Genomic DNA, 10,000 nt, shown 5'->3' with positions numbered 1-10,000 from the left:
CTTGACCGCGGCGTACCCGACAGAAATTAATGTATCCTCTTTCTCTCTCTCGCCGTACCTGCGGCGAGGTCTCTGCACCTGATCACGCTAAAAGTAAACTGACTTCTCGAATAAGGGGTAATCGAATACATCAACTTGAATTCTTATTTTGGACATTTATGGAAAAAATTAATACGTAGATGCATCTGCAATCTGATTCTATACATAAATCATATCCAAAAACCCTTAGAAACTTGCAACAACCCTTAGTATTTCGCATAGGCAGGGTTACGAAGCTGAAATCCACGTCCCTTAAAAATTATGAACAGTGCTGCTCAATATTTCACACTGTTGAAAAAGTTAGAATTCAACAAATGGTCTGACAATTACGTACTCTTCATTTAAGTTATACATTTCATGCAAGTCTCTAAAAGGCCAAACTTCCTTACCAGCGAGACAAGACCACAAAACAGGAAGCAAATTAGCTAGTGGTTATTTTACTGGTGTCCTACTAAGTCGAGAGTATGTTGATTGCTTTCATTGGCATCTCTAATTCTCTGGCCTCTTTGTGACCAACTGCCTTTCACACATATCTACCAAAATCCATTTCAAGTTTCTAAACACTGATTTTTGGAAGGAGGTTACGAATGGCATGTCCACCATATTATCACAGAGGTCTTTATGCCACGACTGAATCTTTATGTCTGTGAGAACCTTAACCTAACCACAAACGCCGAAATTCGTAATGTAGTGGATTTAATTTTACTTCGAAGCAAATGACACTGTGTAGTGCTAAACAGCGTGTTTCTCAAGACTCCTGAAATCTACGAATGTGTTCATCCTTCAGATGCATTTGAGCTGTCTGTAAATTAAGGTATATCAGATTACGTAAATGATTTCTGACATGACGTTACTCGATAGTATTTAAACAATGCAAGCCCCAACACAATAACACTGATAAAGTAATAAAGAGATTATGCAATTACAACATGACACAACTCATGAATCTCTGCGTCAATCAGTAACAAGTATCAGGCACGATTCCATTAACCTTAATCCCCCGCAATCATTTGCAAGTTTTATGTTACGCAGGGAATTTACATAAGCGATCATAATTTTAGGAAATCAAATATTCGGTCCAACCAAACAGTGTTTCATAATTATGATATTTTTCAGAAGCATATTCGGGGCTTGTGTACACGTGTATGGTCCCAGTGTCCTAAATAATAAGACCCACTGTGTTCCCTGCCCTCCATTTCTTACTCCAGCACTGCTACGTAAGGATTTTTTGGTGTCCTGTTGCACCTTGTGTAAAAAATAGAAGAAAACTAATAAAAAAACTTATAAAGCAGTTAAAAGACCTATTAAACAGTCACAAGATTATGAAATATTAAGTAGTTCATCTTCAACAAAGCTGAAGAGTCCGTTTATATCACTGTTTGGAAGGTTGTTTCCAGAATTTTACAGTAAATGACACAAAAAGCCTTAGTACAGTGATATGTAATAGTAGTACATTCAACGGATTAGCCCTGGTGGCACTCCAATTAAACAGTAACGGACACGATTTCAAAGGACACAGTAACTTGGGATCAAAGAAGAAGTCCCCCATTTAAATCATTCATAGACAGCGTACAATAGCAGCTATTTAGAGCTCAACAGAACGACGTCGAGTCATTTTTCTTAATCGATAGGTGACGTAATTAACAAAATAGAACGACATTTTAAGAAAACGTAAAGCAAAACCTGAAACATGCCATTTACACTCTCATCTCCGTATGTTAAGGAAATCTGAGCTGTTCACAGTGCACTGCAATGCAGTATGTTTGAAATTTAAACCCCAATTATAAAAAAGGGGAGCCGTGAAGTAGTTTTAATATACTACTAGCTGGTACAATCAATAAAATCTCTATTTACTGACCGTTATGTACAAGGACACCACGAATTACTAATCTACTTAAAACCTTCACTGTTAATATTTTGGTTCTTTTAACAATATATTTTCAATAAGCAGAAGTTCACAACCATGTGATTCATAAATTCTATTGCTAACTTCCACAAGGTTACAGCAAAACTACAACAAGGTATAATTAAGAGAGAGAGAGAGAGAGAGAGAGAGAGAGAGAGAGAGAGAGAGAGAGAGAGAGAGAGAGAGAGACTTGACTCCATTGTACCGTTTTTAAATTATATCCCTTTATATACTACAAAACAGACACACACATATATACACTCGTACGTGTGTGAACATATATATATATATATATATATATATATATATATATATATATATATATATATATATATATATATATATAATATATATGTATATATATATATATATATATATATATATATATATATATATATATATATGTATACATATATATATATATATATGTATGTATATACATACATATATAAATATATATATACATATATATACTGTATGTATACCATCAGCTATACTAAAGCTAAAGGAGGCATTTCAGCTACACGGGATATTTTCTTTAGCCTACTGGCTGTGTACATTCGATTAGAAGCTTGAGAGCTACAGCAATTTGGTTGTCTCAATAGAATACTGACAGACTAATTAATCATTTGCCCCCCTGAGGTGTCACAATATCGTAGATCACCGAACCCGAAGGAAACCATTCATTACAATAGATGTAGATATACAAACATACGTAAACATAAACATTTTAAATAAACAAACAATAAGTAAATGAATAAACGTGTGTATTTAAAAAAAAAAGATGTTTTCATCCTAAACTAAATTAAAAATAAAATTAGACAAATCTTAAATCATGGTCACTCCGAAAAGGTAATTTTTTTTTTTACGCTTTTATAAGATGAGGTTTTAAGGCTACTTTAATCTAGTTTCTGCTGGTTTCTCAATGCTAAATTAATCAGCCGAAATGCTACACGAAGGTAGTGTTAAAATACCAAGTCAATCTGCTTCTGTGAACCTAAGTTGTACTAGTATTGATTTCTTAGCATGCTGAAGCCAGGTATTAGTTTCCTAAAGGTGAGTCTGACGTCAAAGAACGTTAATTTTTAATTGCAAAATATCCACACAATATATTCTCAGCTTTCCCTACGATATAACAGAGGGTGTATTTTTACAATGCTAAAAAAGTCGACAGTTTATAATAATCACAATGACTGCGTCACCTTAAATCATTACGTTAAAAGTCCGGTCAGGCATTTCAAACTTCAAATTTTATAGTAATCGAAAATTACCCAGATAAAGAATTAAACATGTTTTTAAATATTGAACATTATCATTTCTTAAGATTTCAATTAGGCTAATTCTTGGACGCTGGTTTCTTTTTATGGAAAGCAAAATGATGATTTCTTTCAAGCTGAGCAAAATCGAGTAGATTTAACGACAGAGAAATCAGATTTAAAGCAAATGAAACTTCAAGTAAAAACAGATATCTTAATTCGTTTAATTGCTAATTCAGTCTTAGATTTCCTAACTGAGCCTTACATACCTTAAATGTTAAATCATCACTGCAATACCTTTTTTATTGAATAACTAATGTCTACATGTTAAATGAAGGCAGATATTAACACCATAATATGTTCAGCATTTCTAAATGACATTCTGGAAATACTCACACACACACACACACACACGAAGATGGAAGGAGCTCGGTATTGCTACTCACCTTACCTGGAAAAGCAAAGGAAATACTTAGATATGAATCGATTTATTTTCTCTCTTTCTAAATCTGTGATTTATTTTCTCTCTTTCTAAATCTGTCTTACATCAAAGGTCCAAATTACAAAAACTGAGACGATGAAATAACAAAGCACGAAATAATTCTCATGTGGCCATTGACACTCGTCGGTGTCAAACGGCTTTGCAAAACTCAGCAGCGAGAGAAAAAGGATTATTTTTCTTCTCCCTTCCCCTCTCGTGACGTGAGAGTTCCCACTCGAACGCTCTGGTCTCTAGTCGATGTTGGGACCCCTTGCGGTTGCGTGTGTATTGATTGCTCATTAAAGACGGCGCAATTATTTCATTATCTGATGAGCTTTGCTCATTCCTCTTAGCAGCTTTATATGTAAATGTGTTTAACAATATTTTTCTTGCGTTGTCAATACTTTGGTTTCCCGTCAGTGTATATAGGACATAGAGTTGCTGCCTCTTTCCAGCTCTGCTTAAGCTTCTTTTGCTTCTTAGCTTCATATGAGCTCTAAACTTGATTGGCACTACTGTATATTCACTTCTCTCTTTACAATACGAATGGCATCTGGAAAGTCAATCTGAATATCACCTTTTCTTCCTCGGTTAATAACAAAGGAGTTTCATCGCCGAAAAAGACGGTTAGAATATTGCATGTCAGCGAGGTTAATAATTAAACAGAGCAGAGGGGATCACGAGGTGAAGTGATAGCAGGTTGCGATTAAAAGACTGGCACTTCGTGAACTGATGGACCACAGTATTTAAAAGTACAGTAGTTAAAAGATCATGAAATGATGTAAGATTATACTTAGAATAAAACAAATAAATATATATATAAATATATATATAAAATATATATATAATGTATATATATATATATATACATATATATATATAAATAATATACTATATATATATATATATATATATATATATATTTAGTATATACATTATATACAATATATATATATACATACATATATATAATATATATATATATATATATATATATATATATATATATATATATATATATGTTATATACATACACATATACAATAAACACTCAAAAATGTGTTGGAAATAACACGATATCGCTTGGTACTCCTTTATTTTTCCTGTGGCCTTAACTGAATGTGTATAAACACACAAAGAATACAATACATATACATATACATACATATGTATATATATACAGATAAATAAGAAATAGGTGTGCATGCGTCCTTACATGCGTTTGTACGTATCAATCATCCAAGGTCGTGATTAGACTTCAACTGCAGATGATTCACAAGTGTTCAGCAGGTGTTGCTTATCAAATGAGTCTCCATAAACACCTTTTTGGACAGACAGCCTTCCTGAACACTAATGTGTTTATCTGCGGGTACGCTGTAGAGGCCTATGGGAGTGTGTTAGTGTTTCCGGGTACAGCAATGAGACTGTGAATGAATATATCAGAATAAACTGATATCAAAATATGAAAGAGCAACAATGTATTGAAATAAGAGGTAAAATCTGGCAACTGTCGCGGTTCCATTGCCTATCAGCTTGATACCAACAGCTTCATCATGCTGTCCTAAAATAAGAGGCTAAAACGGCAAAATTCCGGTGAGCGAATAACAAATCGGATTAATTCGCAAAGCAGCTCTGCCAACTGAAATGTCACTGATCGATCGACATTTCTTGTAAATATTACAGACTCACTGATACCTCTCAAAAGGTGACAAAGAAGAACCGGTCTGGTGCAGAATAAAACGGTAATATACTGACCAGGACCGCTTCCAGTACAGGACGCGCGTAAATATATAACCCAAATAAGCTCGTCAGCTGTAGCAAAGCAGTTTTTACCGCTGATATCTCAATATCATCCCCTTTTATGCTCGCTACTATAGTCATCAAGTTGTTAAATGTCAGAAAGAAGTCAGCGGTTCATTACACATAAAGTGATGTTTTGGAAGCAAGGTTCCAATCGTTACCCTTTGCCTTATGTGGTGACATTTCAAAGGGGCCGAAAATAATGACAATGTTTAGAGCACATTGCGGAACACCCCGGCGGACCAGGTGTTGTTATTGTTATTAAGCTTTGTTATTCATGATCACTGAGCAGCAATAACGCTAATGTTATCCTGTTTAGCGAAAGACTTTTGTCGATTAGCTTGCATGCTGCGTCTGACCTTGCGCGCTCGCGCGTTTTTTTATGCATAATTATGCATTTCGTCACTTACAGCTTTCATGATCATGTCATGAATTGTGCTTAGTTGTGAAGATGCATCTATTCCAAGTTCTGTTTATCAATATGCACTAATTAATACATTTCAAAATAGGCTAGGTATATTTATGTTGACAACAGTATAAACGAAGATATCTCTATCTATCTCTCTCTCTCTATCTCTCTATCTATCTCTCTATATATATATATATATATATATATATATATATATATGCAAATATATATATATATATATATATATATATATATATACATATATATATATATATATATATATATATATATATATATATATATATCATATATTTACTTCAAAAGCAAGGATAATAAAGACATATACATACATATTTACATTCATTACGGCATACACAAAGGATATATAAAGATATATTTACAAACGCATACACACACACACACACATATATATATATATATATATATATATATATATATATATATATATATATATATATATATATATATATATAGAACATATACATAATACATACATACACAACAAACGATTATATATAGATATATATAATTATATATATATTATATATAGCCTATATATTCATAATATGTGTATATACAAATTGACAGATATATATATATACAGATGCTTGTTTGCGTTCGTGACCACCTACTTCCTTTAACTCTGTGCTACTGAAAGACAAAGCGATACAAGAAAACTTTAGCCATTAAAACGTCGTAAAGTTGTGCCTTTCAAGATAGATGCTCGAACTTGCTCAAAATCAATGGCACTTCAAGATTTATCTGAGACAGCAAAAGCCCATAAGAGGTGCTAAGTTCCACAACTTGCTTTCGAGAATACAAAAAAAAAAAAAAAAAGTCGAGTGTCATCCGGATGTTCAGCTTTCGGTACATGACACATTGGAGGTGGGACTCCGTCACATTCTCTTTCAGTTGACTGATTTATTTGATATTCGAGCTTGGAGATATAACTTCAAGACATCGACTTACCCATAAACTTGTGATGCAAAAGTTAAAAAGTCATTTTCCATAAAAAGATTCGCTTCGCGCGTTTCTCTCTCTCTCTCTCTCTCTCTCTCTCTCTCTCTCTCTCTCTCTCTCTCTCTCTCTCTCTCCGTTAAGTGTTCACATGGAAACCTTTCTCAACTGTTAGCTATTCATAGATTTTTGGGATGAAACTACTCGATCCATGCTTAAGGAGCATATGAAATTATAAAAAATAAAGGAAAGGTAATTTAGTAAAGGAACGACATAATAAAGAAAAGTAAAAAAAAAAATCTTTGAAGGATCGTGACCACCTGCCTGAAGTGGAAATAGCCACATAAATTACAGAATGCATTTATATGGTGAATGAGAGAGAATAAACAAAGCGGTTACGAGTCTACTATTCATGCAAAACATTATCAGTGGTATAATTTGGGAATAAAAATAGAAGCTAATCATTTTACAAATTTCTTTTAGGTCAGTTTTCAGGATGATCTTAAAATTCATAATTTTCCACGTCATACAACAAAAATTAATTTAATACGAATTGCATATTGATTATATTAGTACTTGGATGGGAATCTACCAAGGAATGACAGAGCCCTAACTCTTTAAAGTATCCATAGGAGGTGTACTCTATTAATCCTGGGGAAAGCTTGGGAATAGCACCGTCAACCCCCAAAACATTAAATACTTGATGCAAATCTGAAGCAAGAAATTCATACAGACACGCTTGACTCTTTACGGGGAAAATATTTATATATACAAATTATATACACATATATATATATATATATATATATATATATATATATATATATATATATATATATATATATATATATATATATATATATATATATATATATATATATATATATATATATATAATATATATATATAATATATAATATATATATGTACATTTGACATAATGATTGTACTTTGACAGACTCGTCGTGCATAAAATTCTAAACAATAGTGCATCAGACCCAAACAAATACTTCAGTTTACCTATACCCTGCAGGCACTTTCTACGTTTTCAGAAGCCTTCCTTTCCGCATTTATACTTCTTCCATATGCTTTCCCGGCCCTTCTCTTTAAGTCAGGCCGATCCATTTATTAAGGACTGCTACTGCAGTAGTAGGAGGAAATCAACCGGGATATTACTGCCCTGGGAATTTCTTGGGATACAAATATAATGACCCAAGGCAGAGGAGCGCCTGCTGAAGGATTTTGGGCCCCATGTAGGGCGGGGAAGGACTCTAAATGGCAGATGACCCTCTTCTGCCGAGGCATGACGGAAATAACACCATTCTAGCCACCAAACATGGTGGGAAAATCACCACATACCTCAGAATAGGCCCTGCCTGTAATGTTGTTTGAAAATCTAGAGAAAAACATATACACACAAGCAAACATATATACAGTATATATATATATATATATATATATATATATATATATATATATATATATATATATATATATATATATATATATATATATATATATACATACACACATATGGTTTCCCTTCTTTCGTAAAGATGATTATCTGCTGTTACAAAACTTATCTAATAACCCAGAAATTGTCATAACCAGACCGGATAAAGGAAGAGGCACAGTAAGTTTAAGCAAAAACGACTATATACAAAAAAATGGATGATATTCTGAGATATACTACTAAATTTGTTGAAATAGAAAGTCCACCATATCAGCCTATATTTAAGGTGGAGGATAAAATTAATAGATGACTCAAAGGTTTCAAATATCGAAACATTATAAGTGAAAGCACTTACCAGGAATTACATTGTTTTGGCTCATCATATGGTGTAATATATGGACTACCGAAAATACACGACGGTGTTCCGCTACGCCCAAACGGATAGCAAAATACGTAGTACCGATGCTACAGCCATTAACAAATAAAGAATGTCTTACTCAATTCAGGTAACCTTGTACCTGATATTTTACCAAAAGATGTTGACTTATATATAGTTAGTTTTGGCGTGGCATCTCTTTTTATGAACATACTGTTGCATATACCCCATATAAAAATGCGAAAAAGCACGTTAAAACGAAAAAGACTGTTGCAGGCAACGCGACGGTTGATATTATCTTAGATAAAATCTTTTACAATGAAAGCGTTTTATATTGTGGTTTTAATAAGGATGATTTTAAAAAACTAGAAATCGCAGTCCAGGACACTCACCTTATTTTTAAGAATAAAAAACTTTAAAAAGTTGATGGCGTTTCAATGGAGTCTCCACTCGGCCCTATTGTGGCTAATGCTTTTATGTGCTCTTTTGAGGAACAGATGTTGGATGGGTGTCCCTTATCTTATCGCCCTCTCTTTTATAAGCGATATGTCGACGACACTGTCGCCTTGCTACACCCTAATATACAATTTTCAATTGAGCACGAACATGACAACCAACTTGCTTTTTAGATATTTTAATGACTCGGACAGAACGTGGTTTTAATAAAAAAGAGTGTTTTTAGGAAAACGACATTCACAGGTCAGGGTACAAACTTTTTATAGTTGTCCTTTAACACTGAAATTAAATAATTTAGTACCTACACGCTGTTACACCGTGCTTATACGTTAACTTCTAATTGGCAGAATTTCCACAATGAAATTCAGTTCTTATCAAAAGTTTTTCAAAAACAATTTGTATCCCTCATTCTTATTCTACAAATATTTGAAAAAGTTTTTGACTAATAGACTTCAGCCACGTCAATCTGTTTCTAACGTACCCAAATTATCAATGTATGCCTCTATTCCTTTAATTCATTCCAGCACATTTAAATTGCAAATACAAAAAAGTAACCCAGAATACTTTCCCGGCCTTGGATATTAAACTTAATTTCTAAAAATCCTAAAACTTTGGGTTCCTTGTTCTCCCACAAAGATAAAATCCCGGCTTTGATGCGGTCTTTGGTGGTTTATAGTTTTACTTGCCCGAAATGTAAGATCGGGAAATATGTGAGAGCAAGACTGCTCAAGGCCAGGATAGATTCTCATCTCGGAGTCAGTCACCGTACGGGATGCATTTTAAAATCCAAAGAATTCTCTAGTATAAGAGAACATGTTAATAAATGTAGAACTTTATTTTCAAATG

This window comes from Macrobrachium rosenbergii, chromosome 5, assembly GCF_040412425.1.
Source record: "Macrobrachium rosenbergii isolate ZJJX-2024 chromosome 5, ASM4041242v1, whole genome shotgun sequence".
In the NCBI taxonomy this organism is placed as follows: Eukaryota; Metazoa; Arthropoda; class Malacostraca; order Decapoda; family Palaemonidae; genus Macrobrachium; species Macrobrachium rosenbergii.
The sequence above is the reverse complement of the archived record's forward strand: the minus strand, read 5'-3'. Positions refer to the sequence as shown.